This window comes from Dendrobates tinctorius, unplaced genomic scaffold, assembly GCF_039654945.1.
Source record: "Dendrobates tinctorius isolate UK_male_01 unplaced genomic scaffold, ASM3965494v1 ptg000158l, whole genome shotgun sequence".
Taxonomy (NCBI): Eukaryota; Metazoa; Chordata; class Amphibia; order Anura; family Dendrobatidae; genus Dendrobates; species Dendrobates tinctorius.
Window position 1 is genome coordinate 26026202 of NW_027361825.1, and position 16140 is coordinate 26042341.

The following is a 16140-nucleotide window of genomic DNA, read 5'->3' on the forward strand; positions in this document are numbered from 1 at the left end:
TGGAAAATGGCGGGCGCATGCGCAGTGCGCCCGGTGGCAGATTCATTTTTTTTAATTTTGATCACTGTGATAAACTCTCACAGTGATCAAAATAAAAAAAGGTAAATCACCGCCCCCCTTATCACCCCCCATAAGGACAAATAATAAAATATTTTTATTTTTCAATTAGGGTTAGAAATAGGGTTAGGGCTAGGGTTAGGGGTGGTTTGGGGTTGGGATTAGGGTTAGGTTTGTGATTAGGTTTAGAGTTGATATTAGGGTTAGGGGTGTGTTGGGGTTATGATTATGGTTGGGATTAGGGTTAGGGGTGTGTTGGGGTTATGATTGGAGATAGAGCTGAGGGGTTTCCACTGTTTAGGCACATCAGGGGGTCTCCAAACACGACATGGCGCCACCATTTATTCCAGCCAATTTTGCGTTCAAAAAGTCGAACAGTGCTGCCTCCATTCCGAGCCCCGACGTGTATCCAAACAGTGGTTTACCCCCACATATGGGGTATCAGTGTACTCAGGAAAAATTGCACAAGAACTTTGGGGGTCTAATTTCTCCTGTTACCCTTGGGAAAACTAAAAATTGGGGGCTAAAAAAATAATTTTTGTGGAGAAAAAATTATTTTTTATTTTCATGGCTCTGCGTTATAAACTTCTGTGAAGCACTTGGGGAGTTCAACGTGCTCACCACGGATCTAGATTAGTTCCTTGGGTGGTCTAGTTTCCAAAATGTGGTCACTTGTGGGGGGTTTCCACTGTTTAGGTACATCAGGGGCTTTGCAAACATAACATGACGCCCGCAGACCATTCCATCAAGTCGACATTTCAAAACGTCACTACTTCCCTTCCGAGCCCCAACGTGTGCCCAAACAGTGGTCCCCCCCACTTATGGGGTACCAGCGTACTCAGGACAAACTGGACAACAACTTTTGCGGTCCAATTTATCTTATTACCCTTGTGAAAATAAAAAATAGTGGGCTAAAAATCATTTTTTGAGGGAAATTTTTTTTTTTATTTTCACGGTTCTGCATTATAAACTTCTGTGAAGCACTTGGGGGTTCAGAGTGCTCACCACACATCTAGATAAGCTCCTTAGGGGGTCCAGTTTCCAAAATGGGGTCATTTGTGGGGGATTTCCACTGTTTCTGTACATCAGGGGCTCTGCAAACGTAACATGATGCCCGCAGACCATTCCATCAAGTCAACATTTCAAAACGTCACAACTTCCCTTCTGAGCCCCAACGTGTGCCCAAACAGTGGTTCCCCCCCACTTATGGGGTACCAGCGTACTCAAGACAAACTGGACAACAACTTTTGGGGTCCAATTTATGTTATTACCCTTGTGAAAATAAAAAATAGTGGGCTAAAAATCATTTTTTGAGGGAAAAAAAATATTTTTTATTTTCACGGTTCTGCATTCTAAACTTCTGTGAAGCACTTGGGGGTTCAGAGTGCTCACCACACATCTAGATAAGCTTCTTAGGGGGTCTAGTTTCCAAAATGGGGTCACTTGTGGGGAGCTCCAATGTTTAGGCACACAGGGGCTCTCCAAACACGACATGGTATCCGCTAACGATTGGAGCTAATTTTCCATTCAAAAAGTCAAATGGCGCTCCTTCCCTTCTGGGCCCTGCCGTGCACCCAAACAGTGGTTCATGACCACATATGAGGTATCGGCGTACTCAGGAGAAATTGCCCAACAAATTTTAGGATCCATTTTATCCTGTTGCCCATGTGAAAATGAAACAACTGAGGCTAAAAGAACATTTTTGTGAAAAAAGTACTTTTTTTTACGGATCAATTTGTGAAGCACCTGGGGGTTCAAATTGCTCATTTTTCATCTAGATAAGTTCCTTGGAGGGTCTAGTTTCCAAAATGGGGTCATTTGTGGGGGAGCTCCAATGTTTAGGCACACAGGGGCTCTCCAAACGCGACATGGCAACCGCTAAATATTCCAGCATATTTTCCATTCAAAAAGTCAAATGGCTCTTCTTCCCGTCTGAGCCCTGCCGCTCGCACAAACAGTGGTTTATGACCACATATGAGGTATCGGTGCACTCAGGAGAAATTGCCCAACAAATTTTAGGATCCATTTTATCCTGTTGCCCATGTGAAAATGAAAAAACTGAGGTAAAAGAAAATTTCTGTGAAAAAAAAGTACTTTTTTTTTTACGGATCAATTTGTGAAGCACATGTGGGTTCAAATTGCTCATTATGCATCTAGATAAGCTCCTTGGAGGGTCTAGTTTCCAAAATGGGGTCACTTGTGGGGGAGCTCCAATGTTTATGCGCACAGGGGCTCTCCAAACACGACATGGCAAACGCTAAATATTCCAGCATATTTTCCATTCAAAAAGTCAAATGGCGCTCCTTCCCTTCTGAGCCCTGCCGTGCGCCCAAACAGTAGTTTATGACCACATATGAGGTATTGATGTACTCAGGAGAAATTGCCCAACAAATTTTATGATCCATTTTATCCTGTTACCCACGTGAAAATGAAAAAATTGATGCTAAAAGAAATTTTTTGTTGGAAAAATTAAAACGTCCATTTTTTCCTTCCGCGTTGCTTTAGTTCCTGTGAAGCACCTGAAGGGTTAATAATCTTCTCGAATGTAGTTTTGAGTAGCTTGAGGGGTGCAGTTTTTAGAATGGTGTCACTTTTGGGTATTTTCTGCCATATAGACCTCTCAAAGTTACTTCAAATGTGAGGTGGTCCCTAGAAAAAATGGTTTTGTAAATTTTGTTGTAAAAATGAGAAATCGCTGGTCAACTTTTAACCCTTATAACTCCCTAACAAAAACAATGTTGTTTCCAAAATTGTGCTGATGTAAAGTAGACATGTGTGAAATGTTATTTAGTAACTATTTTGCGTCACATACCTCTCTGGTTTAACAGAATAAAAATTTAAAATTTGAAAATTGTGAAATTTTCAAAATTTTCGCCAAATTTCCATTTTTTCAAAAATAAATGCAAAAATTATCGACCTAAATTTACCACTATCATGAAGCCCAATATGTCACGAAAAAACAATCTCAGAATTGCTAGGATCCGTTGAAGCATTCCTGAGTTATTACCTCATAAAGGGACACTGGTCAGAATTGCAAAAAATGGCCTGGTCATTAAGGTCAAAATAGGCTTCGTCATGAAGGGGTTAACTATAGAATGTTTCAAACGGTTGTCTCATTTTATTAATTGGGTAAAATTGAAGTATGTTGAAAAAAAGAAATAGAATCATTTTGCAACTTGCACCTTATTAAAAATTCATTCCATTTACAGCTTGTTGCCAAGCTTACCTCTTCAGTCTACCATAGGTAGCTGGCTTCCGAGACAAAGAGCAGAGTGCTTACAAGCGCTTCGCTGTACAGCTTGAAAGCGCTGCTCTTAAGCTGGCAGGGTTGATGGATCTGATTATTTTCAGCATTACTGCACTCTGATGCTGCAGAGGCAAAACGGTCAATGCTAGTAGCATTGAAGAGTGCACAGTTCAGACTAAAGGTGCAGCCATGCCGTCAACCTGAACTGATCATCACAAGCGCACCACCCACCCACAAGCAAGAGGTCATGAGGCAGGGGAGAGGTGTACTCCTGAATATTAATAGTGAGAAAATCTACTAGCAACTAAGTAAAAACAAAAACATCTCCGGAGGTGTTTATACCCTTAAAAATGTAAAACTCACAGAATCTAATTGCCTAATCCTTAGTGATATATCAAATATTTAACTTCACAATTTCTCTAATGCTTCTAAATTAGAGCACAAAGTTCTAGATATAATACAAACATTAAATTAATTTCCTGATATCTTACATCATGCAATGTTCCAGCTCAGATTAAGTAAAAAAAAAAAAAAAAAAAAAAAAAAAAGCAAACAAGGTTTTAGGATTCTGGAAACAATAGATTGTAATATTTTTAATGACATTTATTATTAAGACAAATAAAAGACAAGTTTAGGGAAGCTGGCAAGAGGCAACACTATAATAACATAATAAACATGTTGGAAGCAAAATGATATAGTCATAATATTCAGATTGATATTGTAATAACACGTTTTAAAACTCTTGACGAAGATTCCCATGAGAAGGTAGACGTTCTCATTGCCTTATCTACTGGGTTGAAACATTGATCCAATCACCTGTGATTACAAGCTACACTCACTGGCCACTTTATTAGGTACACCATGCTAGTAAGGGGTTGGACCCCCTTTTGCCTTCAGAACTGCCTCAATTCTTCGTGGCAGAGATTCAACAAGGTGCTGGAAGCATTCCTCAGAGATTTTGGACCATATTGACATGATGGCATCACACAGTTGGCGCAGATTTGTCGGCTGCACATCCCTGATGCGAATCTCCCGTTCCACCACATCCCAAAGATGCTCTATTGGATTGAGATCTGGTGACTGAGGAGGCCATTTGAGTACAGTAAACTCATTGTCATGTTCAAGAAACCAATCTGAGATGATTCGAGCTTTATGACATGGCGCATTATCCTGCTGAAAGTAGCCATCAGATGTTGGGTACATTGTGGTCATAAAGGGATGGACATGGTCAGCAACAATACTCAGGTAGGCTGTGGCGTTGCAACGATGCTCAATTGGTACCAAGGGGCCCAAAGAGTGCCCAGAAAAAATTCCCCACACCATGACACCACCACCACCAGCCTGAACCGTTGATACAAGGCAGGATGGATCCATGCTTTCATGTTGTTTACGCCAAATTCTGACCCTACCATCCGAATGTCGCAGCAGAAATCGAGACTCATCAGACCAGGCAACGTTTTTCCAATCTTCTACTGTCCAATTTCGATGAGCTTGTGCAAATTGTAGCCTCAGTTTCCTGTTCTTAGCTGAGAGGAGTGGTACCCAGTGTGGTCTTCTGCTGCTGTAGCCCATCTGCCTCAAAGTTCGACGCACTGTGCGTTCAGAGATGCTCTTCTGCCTACCTTGGTTGTAACAGGTGGCAATTTGAGTCACTGTTGCCTTTCTATCAGCTCGAACCAGTCTGCCCATTCTCCTCTGACCTCTGGCATCAACATGGCATTTCCGGCCACAGAACTGCCGCTCACTGGATTTTTTTTCTTTTTCGGACCATTCTCTGTAAACCCTAGAGATGGTTGTGCGTGAAAATCCCAGTAGATCAGCAGTTTCTGAAATTCTCAGACCAGCCCTTCTGGCACCAACAATCATGCCACGTTCAAAGGCACTCAAATCACCTTTCTTCCCCATACTGATGCTCGGTTTGAACTGCAGGAGATTGTCTTGACCATGTCTACATGCCTAAATGCACTGAGTTGCCGCCATGTGATTGGCTGATTAGAAATTAAGTCTTAACACACAGTTGGACAGGTGTACCTAATAAAGTGGCCAGTGAGTGTATATTCTAAAGATGTAGTGGAGTGGCTTCTAGCTCAATTAGTGGGAAATTTAGTTTTAGTCACTTGTGAATTATTATTACTATAATTATTTAACTGGCTTCTGCTCGATCTCTGTAGAAAAATTGATCTTGTGCAACCCCTCAGGTCATTTATGCCATGCCTGAGGTAATTTGAGCCTTTTCTGGCTGCTTCTGTCTTCTGTAATTTGGGTTGCCAACCATCCAAAAATTCCTGCACCATCAGTAAAAATAGAGCACTCTTTTGTCCCGTCTGTAGAAAAAATTAAGGTGTCTATGAGACACCAGGTTCGGAACTGACGAGCGTCAAGTGAGACATTGTGGTGCGTGCATCCAGTTGTTGGTGGGTGCGCAGGGGACCATACGCTGAGGAGAGACTTGTGCGGAGATTCACATTTTGGCTCTGCCGTTCAATAGACTAGGGGGTCACCGGGCAAAACTGCAGACCGCCCGCTGCCATCAGAAGCATGATTGTGTGTTGGGCAGGAAAGCTTGAAGATGCAGTGTTTGCCCCCCCCCCGGCATTACATCATCTATTGGACTACAGGTGACTAAAATATAGCGGAGTCATGATAAGTTAAAGTTTATAGCGAGACTGTGGCGTTGAACCACATTTATTCTGTTTAACCTGTCTTCCCCCATCCTGTTGTCTCACTGCGAGGAGTTCAATATTGCTAATTAAACCGCACTCCTATTAACCCTTGCTCTGTGCCTTTGCGTTACTGCATCCGTTTACCTGCTTTACATTTTGATGTAGTCGGCAGGATGCAGTCCTTGAATGCAGAGGCAGCAGACCAATCCATTATGAGTGCCCCGAGGTCTAGCTTGCCACTGGGGGTCATGTTCAGCAATCTCCCAAAATTTACGGGGAGTAATATAAAGCTGTGGGACTGGGCCGAGCGGGTTAAAAGCATATTGAGAATGCATCCCATGACCCCTGCTATGCAAGCGGAGATTGCTGTGATGGCCCTGGATGGTGAAGCTCAGTGTTCCCTGATGTTTCATCCTCCCCATGAATGAAATACTCTAGACAAAGTGATGCAGATCCTGGAAGAGATGCATGGCGGGGTCGCAACATCATTGGGGAATTACAGATGTGACTGTTTCATCATGTTGAGAGGGAGAGGAAGTCTGTGACTTAGTACATTGCAACTTTGAAACTCAAAGAAAATGAAGACTTCCTAGACAAAAGAAGCATCTCTACTGATAACATGTGAAGAAAGTGTCAGAGAACCTCCAAAAGCAGACAAGTGGAAGCATGAGGCCAAAAGAAGCAAGAAGACCATGGAGACACCACCAACACACAACTGACAAACTGATACCAAGGCCTTGTGGAGGGCGAAGATGGCACACCCAAGGATGAGGCACTACCAGCAAGCAATGAAGAAAAGGCCACACAGCAACACCCAGCAGTGACAACAAAAAGTATGGCCAAGAAGCGAAGAAGAGTGGTAGTGGTGGGAGACTTACTACTGAGAGGCACAGAAGCAGCCATCTGCAGCCCGGACATAACCGCAAGAGAAGTATGCTGCCTCCCAGGTGCAAAGATCAAGGATGTGACCGATAGGATACCAAAGCTCATCAGTTCCAAGGATGTCCACCCTATTCTTCTGATACATGTTGGCACCAATAATACAAGGAAAGACCTACCGACAATCTGCAAGGACTTTGAAGAGTTGGGGAAGAAAGTAAAGGAACTGGATGCACAGGTAGTTTTTTTTTCAAACCTAGGAAACACATTCGCCAGAAGACTCGCTACACTCATCAGGAAGGCGTTAAACTAGAAGAAAGGGGGACGGGAAGAAAAACAGACTTGAATATGAAACCAGACAGTATACTGATGAGAGATGTGAGGTGCAGCAAAGTAGACCCAAGACAACATACTCTGAAGGGAGGTAAGAAAATTTCTAAAACAATCCACAGAGAGGAGATTGAAATAAAACAAAATCCTCTAAACTGCATGCTCGCCAACGCCAGAAGCCTGACAAACAAGATGGAAGAACTAGAAGCAGAAATATCTACAGGTAATTATGACATAGTGGGAATAACCGAGACATGGTTAGATGAAAGCTATGACTGGGCAGATAATTTATAGGGTAACAGTCTGTTTAGAAAGGATCGTAAAAATCAGAGAGGAGGAGGGGTTTGTCTTTATGTAAAGTCTTGCCTAAAGTCCACTTTGGGGGAGGATATTAGCGAAGGGAATGAGGATGTCGAGTCCATATGGGTCAAAATACATGGGGGGAAAAATAATAATAATCTTTTATTTTTATATAGCGCTAAGAAATTCCACAGCACTTTACAGTTTGCACACATTATCATCGCTGTCCCCAATGGGGCTCACAATCTAAATTCCCTATCAGTATGTCTTTGGAATGTGGGAGGAAACCGGAGTGCCAAGAGGAAACCCACGCAAACACAGAGAGAACATACAAACTCCTTGCAGATGTTGTCCTTGGTGGGATTTGAGCCCAGGACCCCACCGTGCTCAGTTCTCATTAGGGTCTGTTACAAACCTCCCAATATAACAGAAATCATGGAAAATCTACTACTAAGGCAGATAGATGAAGCTGCAACCCATAATGAGGTCCTTGTTATGGGGGACTTTACATGGATATTAACTGGGAAACAGAGACCTGCGAAACCCATAAAGGCAACAGGTTTCTGCCAATAACCAAGAAACATTTTCTTTCAAAATTGGTGCAGAATCCAACCAGAGGAGCAGCACTTTTAAACCTAATACTAATAGACCTGACAGAATACCAAATCTGCAGGTCATCGGGCATCTAGGAAATAGCAACCACAATATTGTAAGGTTTCGCTTGTCTTTCGCTCGGGGGACTTGTCAAGGAGTCACAAAAACACTGAACTTTAGGAAGGCAAAGTTTGACCAGCTTAGAGATGCCCTTAATCTGGTTGACTGGGACATTGTCCTCAGAAATAAGAATACAGATAATAAATGGGAAATGTTTAAGAACATCCTATATAGACAATGTCCTCAGAAATAAGAATAAGAATACAGATAATAAATGGGAAATGTTTAAGAACATCCTAAATAGGCACTGTAAGCAGTTTATACCTTGTGGGAATAAAAGGACAAGAAATAGGAAAAACCCATTGTGGCTAAACAAAGAAGAAAGAGGGGCAATTAACATTAAAAAGAAAGCATTTAAACTACTAAAGCAGGATGGCACCATTGAAGCTCTAAAAAACTATAAGGCGAAAAATACTTTATCTAAAAAACTAATTAAAGCTGCCAAAAAGGAAACAGAGAAGCACATTGCTAAGGAGAGTACAACTAATCCCAAACTGTTCTTCAATTATATCAATAGCAAAAGAATCATAAGTGAAAGTGTAGGCCCCTTAAAAAATAGTGAGGAAAGAATGGTTGTAGATGATGGGGAAAAAGCTAATATATTAAACACCTTCTTCCCCACGGTATTCATGGTGGAAGATGAAATGTTAGGTGAAATGCCGATAGACAAAGAAAACCCTATATTAATGGTCACTAGAGATGAGCGACTTTGCCTTTTTTCGGGTCGAGTCGGGTTTCATGAAACCCGACTTTCGCAAAAGTCGGGTCGAACAAAATCGACTGCTTATCGTGAAAAGTCGAAGGCCGACTGAAACACGAAACCCAATGCAAGTCAATGGGGAAGAAAAGTCGGCAGTGAGTGGAGGACAGGAAACACACCTACAGTGCCCATTTTAATGCCAAAAACATCAATTCTTATTACTTAAGCTTGTCAACCTTAATTTACTTTATAATAATAGTTAGGCATTGAAACCTGGGGGTTATTTGGCTAAAGTTGTGGGGGGGTAGGGCTGGCTCCAGATTTTCGTGGGCCCAGGGCCAAAGAGTGTCACTGGGCTCCTTTAACACATGCCACAATTCATGATCCTCTGATACGGCAGAGAAACAGCGGTATAGTACAATGAAAAATACTTCACTTCTTACATCACATGACTGATATCCATTTTAAATTCTCCAATAGCTCCAAAAACGGACAGTATATTACTCCATACAGTATTATGGCCACCGCATAGTGCCCTATACAGAGTAATGAGGCCCATATATTTCTCCATACAGAATCATTGGTCCCATATAATGTTCGATACAGTATATGATGAGCTCCACATAATGCTACAGTATATGTTGGTCCCCATGGATGAAGCTCCACTGTCTTAAGGGCCCAAATAATGCTCCATATATAATGGGCCCCATTTCTAATGCTCCACTGTATAATGGGCCCTGTAAATGCTGCTCCAGTGTCTGATGTCCACCTTTGGAATGCTCCAGTGTATGGTGGGCCCCATATATCATTCTCCAGAGTATAGTGCTTCCCAAAAATTGCTCCCAACCTTTAAAACAATTAAATAAGTCTCCTCGCTAGGGAATCCCTGTACTAGTCTGGACTCCTTGTTGTCCCCATCTTCCATCTCTCTGCACTTGGACTGTTTAGGCAGAGGGCGTACAGATGTGATGTCATTGCGCTCTCTGACCAGAATGTCACGGTCAGGAAACGCGGAAGACGTCACGGCGGTGGAGCAGGGAGAGGTAAATATTTCAACTTTGCAAGTGCTGTGATCCTGAGTAAGCAGGGGGTGCCCACTCGTTGGCGACGGCATTGACACAGGGCCCCTCATAGCATGGCGGTGTGTCTTACGGCAGGTGAGCCCTCCCACCGGCAGATGACACTTTTGCGTACAATGAGGGGCCCTGTGCCAGTGCCGTCGCCCATGAGTATGCCCCCCCACCTGCTCAAGGAACCTGCACTTTCATCTGCACCTCCCTCTTTGTCACCGTGTAAGGTGGTATAGTATGCGAGAAGGGGAACCTGAGTTTCATCAGGGTCAGATTCTGGCTGTGTAGAGTGCGAGAGGAATGTAGTGGTCTGGGTCAATGTACCAGCAGAATCATCTAGCAGTGGCTGGGCATCAGTGCACTTGTGGTGCCCCCAGGAGTACGGTCGCCACAGTGGCATTACCTTCCTCCTAGGGAGTGTGATGTCATGCTTGGGAACAAAGGATCTCTCTAGCAGTTAAACCAACACACAACACAGTTCCCACTCCAGGCCAGCAGGGAGAGCTCTGAACCTGACTGCTGAGGAGCTGCTCTCTGTGGTCGGGAGGAGGGAAGTTAGGGCAGTCTGTGAAGGGAAGGGGAAGTGTGTAGATGTGAGAAGGGGAGCTGGAGGATGAGTGAGCAGAGTTAAGGCTCACTCCTAGCTGGAGTGCATGGTCCGGATTCCGGTCTCCGAGTTTGTAGGGACACTGACGGTCCTGCAGCAGAAACTGGAGGAAGTAGCAGCTGTAAATGCTCTGTTCCCAACTAAAGCTCGGAGGCCCCAGCAGTGACTTGTGTGAGCCAGAAGGAAAAGGCTATGGCTGCCTGCCATACGAGAAAGTTTCAAAAGAGAGTCAACAGGGGGAACTTCAGTGAACTCACTACTGCGAGTACCTCAGATAAGCGCTAGAACGGAGGCCACACTACCTATCTGCAGATAGAGAATTCCTAATTTGCTTCCAGGCTGACCAACTCCTTCTCCATCTGTACTCTGGGTCCTGTACGGCACTTACTAAGTACAGGTAAAGGAACTGTACGACTGTGTCTGTCATCTTTCTCCTGCGCCTGGCGCACGGCTCTGCTACATCCTGCACTGCACACCATCTACCAACTCTTTCATCTGCCCTGCGACTACGGTCCTACCTGTGCAGGGCTCCTACATCTTAGCTGCACCACAACATCTGTCCCAGAGAAGCGACACTGCAGTGCTGGTCAATCTGATCAGAAACCACAGGTGGCGTCACGTATCATTCACCTATAAATGTTATTCACCCCTTTGCATGAACCCAGGCCCACGGACCGGGTCACCACCACCGTGACACATCCCTCTGAGACACCGGCCCGGTACTGACTAACCCCACTGCCCTGGCTGGCCACCCACACTCCATGTCATATTCATCTTGGACTGCGGAATTCACAATTTGACTTGATAACCCAGGCATGGTATGTGGGAAAGAGCTACATGGACTAATGTGAAGTGTGGCCTGCTGCATCATTCACTTTTGGTAGGAGTGAAGGACACAAGGAAACTGGTTCTTCCTGACCAGGAGCCAGCAGTTGACGACTCAGTGCTTGCATTTTTTGAAACTTCAGAAGAGGAGGGCATATTTGCTGGAGTCTGTTTTGGCAATGTAAGCCAAAACCAGTTCCTGATGCTCCGGCTTTAAAAGCGGTTAACCTACTCCCAGAAAAGGTAGCCTTCCAGGCATTCCAGAGCCAGACCATGATGCAGGCTCAACACCTCTTGCCTTAGCTGCTATTGTGCTTTTGCCACTACCAGCAGATGCACCACCACCATCAGTACCAGCTGGCCCCCCCCGCGCCCACGTCCGCAGCCTCTTCCACTATACTTCCAAATTTTGGAGAAAATGTACCCAAAATAACATCAGATATATGGTACTGTATCTGAAGCGTACAGCTCTATACAGTCAAAGGATAATTGTCAATCTCCCTATATATTTCATGAGTCACACAGAGACGCTCACAGGCTCAGTATGGATTAGACAAGAATATAAAAAGTAGAAAAAGGGTACAGTATCATCAGACACCAGGTATATATAGTATAGTTTAAACATTCTAAATCTCCGTATATATATTTCAGGAGGCAGACACAGACGCTCTCAGGCTCAGTATGGACACAATATAAAAATCCATAAAACGGTAATGGATCTGAAGTGTACAGCTATACACAGTGTAGGGGTCATTGTCAATCTCAGTATTTATTTCCACAGTCAGAAACAGACTCTCACTTGGTCAGTTTGGATTAGACCAGAATATAAAAAGCAGTAAATGGGTAATGTATCACAAGCGTAGAGCTGTATACAGTGTTGGGGTAATATTTAAATCTACATTTAAATTGCAGGAGTAACCCACAGACTCTCACACGCTCAGGATGGATCACACCACAATATAAAAAGATCAGCAAGAAATAATCACACATGTGGGTCAATGTTCCAGGTGTCAATGATACACTTAGAGTGGTGGGTGGAAGAGGACTTCCTGGCAGAAAGGGTACAGTATCACCAGATACCAGGTATATATAGCTTAGTTTAAACATTAAAAATGTACATCTATATATCAGGAGTAGTGTTGAACCACCCCGCTAGTGTTCGAGTTCGGTTCGGTTCGTCTAACAGGAGGCAAGTTCATCGAATGTTCGTCGAACGTTCGACGAACACCATCAAGCCCCATTGAAAACAATGGCAGGCAAACACAAACACATTCAAACACATAGAAAACAATTACAAAACACCTTAAAAGGTGTCCCAAAGCAGACAAAATGCTCAGAAGACAAAAATAACATATGGAAAAGGGCAACTACATATAGAAAAGAGGTGGAGGAGTAAAAGGAGGAGGAGACACAGATATAAGCATGTCATGCCCTTATGAAGTCAAGAAAGGATGGACTAAAAATCTAAAATAAAAAAAAAAAATCTAAAATTCTAAAATCAAAGACAATCATATACTGTCGTACTTCCCACCATAAATTATGCTAACTGCCGATCGGGCGGCGTTATTCCCACGACCCTCCGAACAGCGTCCATGAAGGTAAAGTGTTTGGTTTCCAGGGGCAGTATGGTTGCAAAGCTGAACCTTAAAGGAATGTCCAGAAGGGCACCACCAGGAATGGAGCCTGCGGCTTAATTGGACTCCACACGGGCAAGCTCAACCATGCCAGCCACGGAAAAGATGGACAGATTGCAAGCTTTGTCGATTCTGTGGGTGGTAGTACATGGCCGTTTTTAGTTGTGCTAGCGATTTGTCAGCTTAATTCCGTTAACGAACGAGACTCCGGCATGCCCCCGCGGTCTGCGTCCAGCTTACTAGAGGGACATGTGAGGCTCTGGCACGCGAGATCGTGCAATAACAGGTCTGTCATGCCGTTACATGTCCGGGGCTGCATGCGCGCTACACTGAAAGGTCCAGCGTGTGTCGCTTACAGGTGCGGATAACCCACTGAACACCGTTAGTGATGGGGATCTGGGATTCCAATTCTTCCCCGCGAACGAGGATTTCCCAGTAAGTGCAGGTCAACCGGAATTCCGGAATTAGGCCTAACCAGCATTCCAGAAAGAATGTGAAAAAATTAAGTGTCCAAACCACAGGTGCTGTAGCTTGCTTAACAGCTGGGCTCCTCTGCTGAGTAGCACGCAGTTCTTACATAAACAGGTGGCATAGCTTGGTTCACAGGTGGGCAACTCTGCTGAGTAGCAGACAGTGCTTACATAGGGATGGGCGAATCCTGAAATATTCGGAATCGCTAGGCTGTAACGAGTCTGACTTGGAAACTCGCTATTCGTTGCAAGTCTAGCGAGTCCAATGTTAATGAATGGGGATGCGAGTTTTGCAACGATTCCTGTGCTGGGGAGGAGGAGAATGGGGGATGCAGATTTTTTTTTTTGCAGAGTTTCTTAGCGATTTTGTGTCAGCAGCTGGACACAAAATCGCTAAGAAACTAGGATTGCTTGTATTAAACTGTTAAAAAACTAGCTAGGAGTTCTCTCTCTCTGTTTTGCAGCGATTCCTGTGCTGGGGAAGAGGAGAATGGGGATGCGAGGAGAGAGAGAGAGAGAGAGAGAACGAACTCCTAGCTAGTTTTTTCACAGTTTAATACAAGCAATCCTAGTTTCTTAGCGATTTTGTGTCCAGCTAGGACACACAAAACTAGCTAGGAGTTCTCTCTCTCTCTCCCCTCCAGCACAGGAATCGCTGCAAAACTCGCATCCCCATTCTCCTCCTCCCCAGCACAGGAATCCCCCAGCACAGGAATCGCTGCAAAACAGAGAGAGAGAACTCCTAGCTAGTTTTTTCACAGTTTAATACAAGCAATCCTAGTTTCTTAGCGATTTTGTGTCCAGCTGCTGACACAAAATCTCTAAGAAACTCTGCAAAAACTAGGATTGCCATTCATTTGCATTGGACTCGTTACTGTGCGAGTAATCGCTTGGAAACTCGCAGAGTACCGACTCCTGCGAGTCCCCTACTACTCGCAGAGTAACGAGTCCTAACGAGTAGATTCGCCCATCCCTATGCTTACATAAACAGGCGGCATAGCTATGTTCATGAGTGGGCTCCTCTGCTGAGCAGTAGACACAGGTACTAGGCCCAAAGTATTCACTGGGCTAAATGGAGTTAAAAAATGATTCTTACATAAACAGGCGGCACAGCTTGGTTCACGGGTGGGCTCCTCTGCTGAGTAGCAGACACAGTTACTAGGCCCAAAGTATTAACTGGGCTAAATGCAGTCAAAAACTGGTTCTTTCATAAACAGGCGGCATAGCTAGATTCATGGGTGGGCTCCTCTGCTGAGTAGCAGACAGTGCTACAAGACCCAAAATGATTTTCTGGACAAGATGCGGTAAAAAATTATTAGAAACACACACGGTGTAGCTCCTTGACAGATGTACTACACCGCTGGCTACCAGACACCACTACTATGCCATGAAACTGTCTATTAACATTGAAAACCATTATTAATGTGAAAATAAAGTTAAGCTTTTGGTGAACGAACCGTTTTCGAATGGAACCTCGAACAGCCGAATTTTAAGCAAAGTGTTTGAGTTCGACGACCGACTCGAACACCGCCCAAAACAGCTCGAATTTGAACTTGGCGAACAGGTCGACTCGAAAACCGCTCATCTCTAATCAGACGGTCTCAGGCCCAGTATGGATTCGACAAGATTGTATAAAGTTAAAAAAGGGTACAGTATCACCGGATAACAGGTATATATGTAGCATAGTTTACACATGAAAAATCTATGTCTATATATAAGGAGGCAGACTCAGACGGTCTCAGGCCCAGTATGGATTCGACAAGATTGTAGAAAGTTGAGAAAGGGTACAGCATCACTGTATACCAGGTATATATAGCATAGTTTAAACATTAAAAATCTCTGTGTATATTTCCGGAGTCCGACAAAGACACTCACAGCCTCAGTATGGATTAGACAAGAATCTAAAAAGTAGAAAAAGCGTAATGTATTCGAAGCATGCACCAGTATACACTGTTGGGGTATTTTTCAATCTTCATATATATTCCAGTCTCAGTAAGACAGTCCAGACTCTACGCAAGAGGAAACGAGATGGATACAAGTGCAGACGGAAAGTCGAGTGATTGCAGAAATTTTGGAATTACTAATCACGGGAAAAACTCCCGGGAGAATTCTCAGAGGCGATGCTGACCCTCAATTACTTTGTGTGTGGAGACAGCGAAAACAGTTCTTGTGAAGAAAGGTTTGCTGTATCGCAGTACCGTGGATCCCATCACCGTTACTCATCTCCATCAAATTGTGATCACAGGGAGAGATGTAGACATTGTCCTCACTGCCTATCATGATCTGTCAGGTAACTTTGGAGTGCAAAAGACAGAAGCCACAAGCCATAGGCGATTCTATTTGATTGGCATGAAAGGACACGTTTAAAAATGTGGGCAGGAATGTCACACGTCTGTGAGTAGAAAAACCGTGAAAGCTGATGATAAACCACCACTGCGTCTCATGGTGAGGCGACGTCCATAACAAATGGAAGCCATTGATCATCTGAAGATAGAGCCCAGCAGGACAGGGCATAGCTACGTCTTAACCATCATCTATCAGTTCACCAAATTTGTATTGGCAGTCCCAGTGAAGGATTTAACAGCCCAGACTACACAGCGGTGGAGCAGGGAGAGGTAAGTATTGTAAGTGCTGGGGCCCTGAG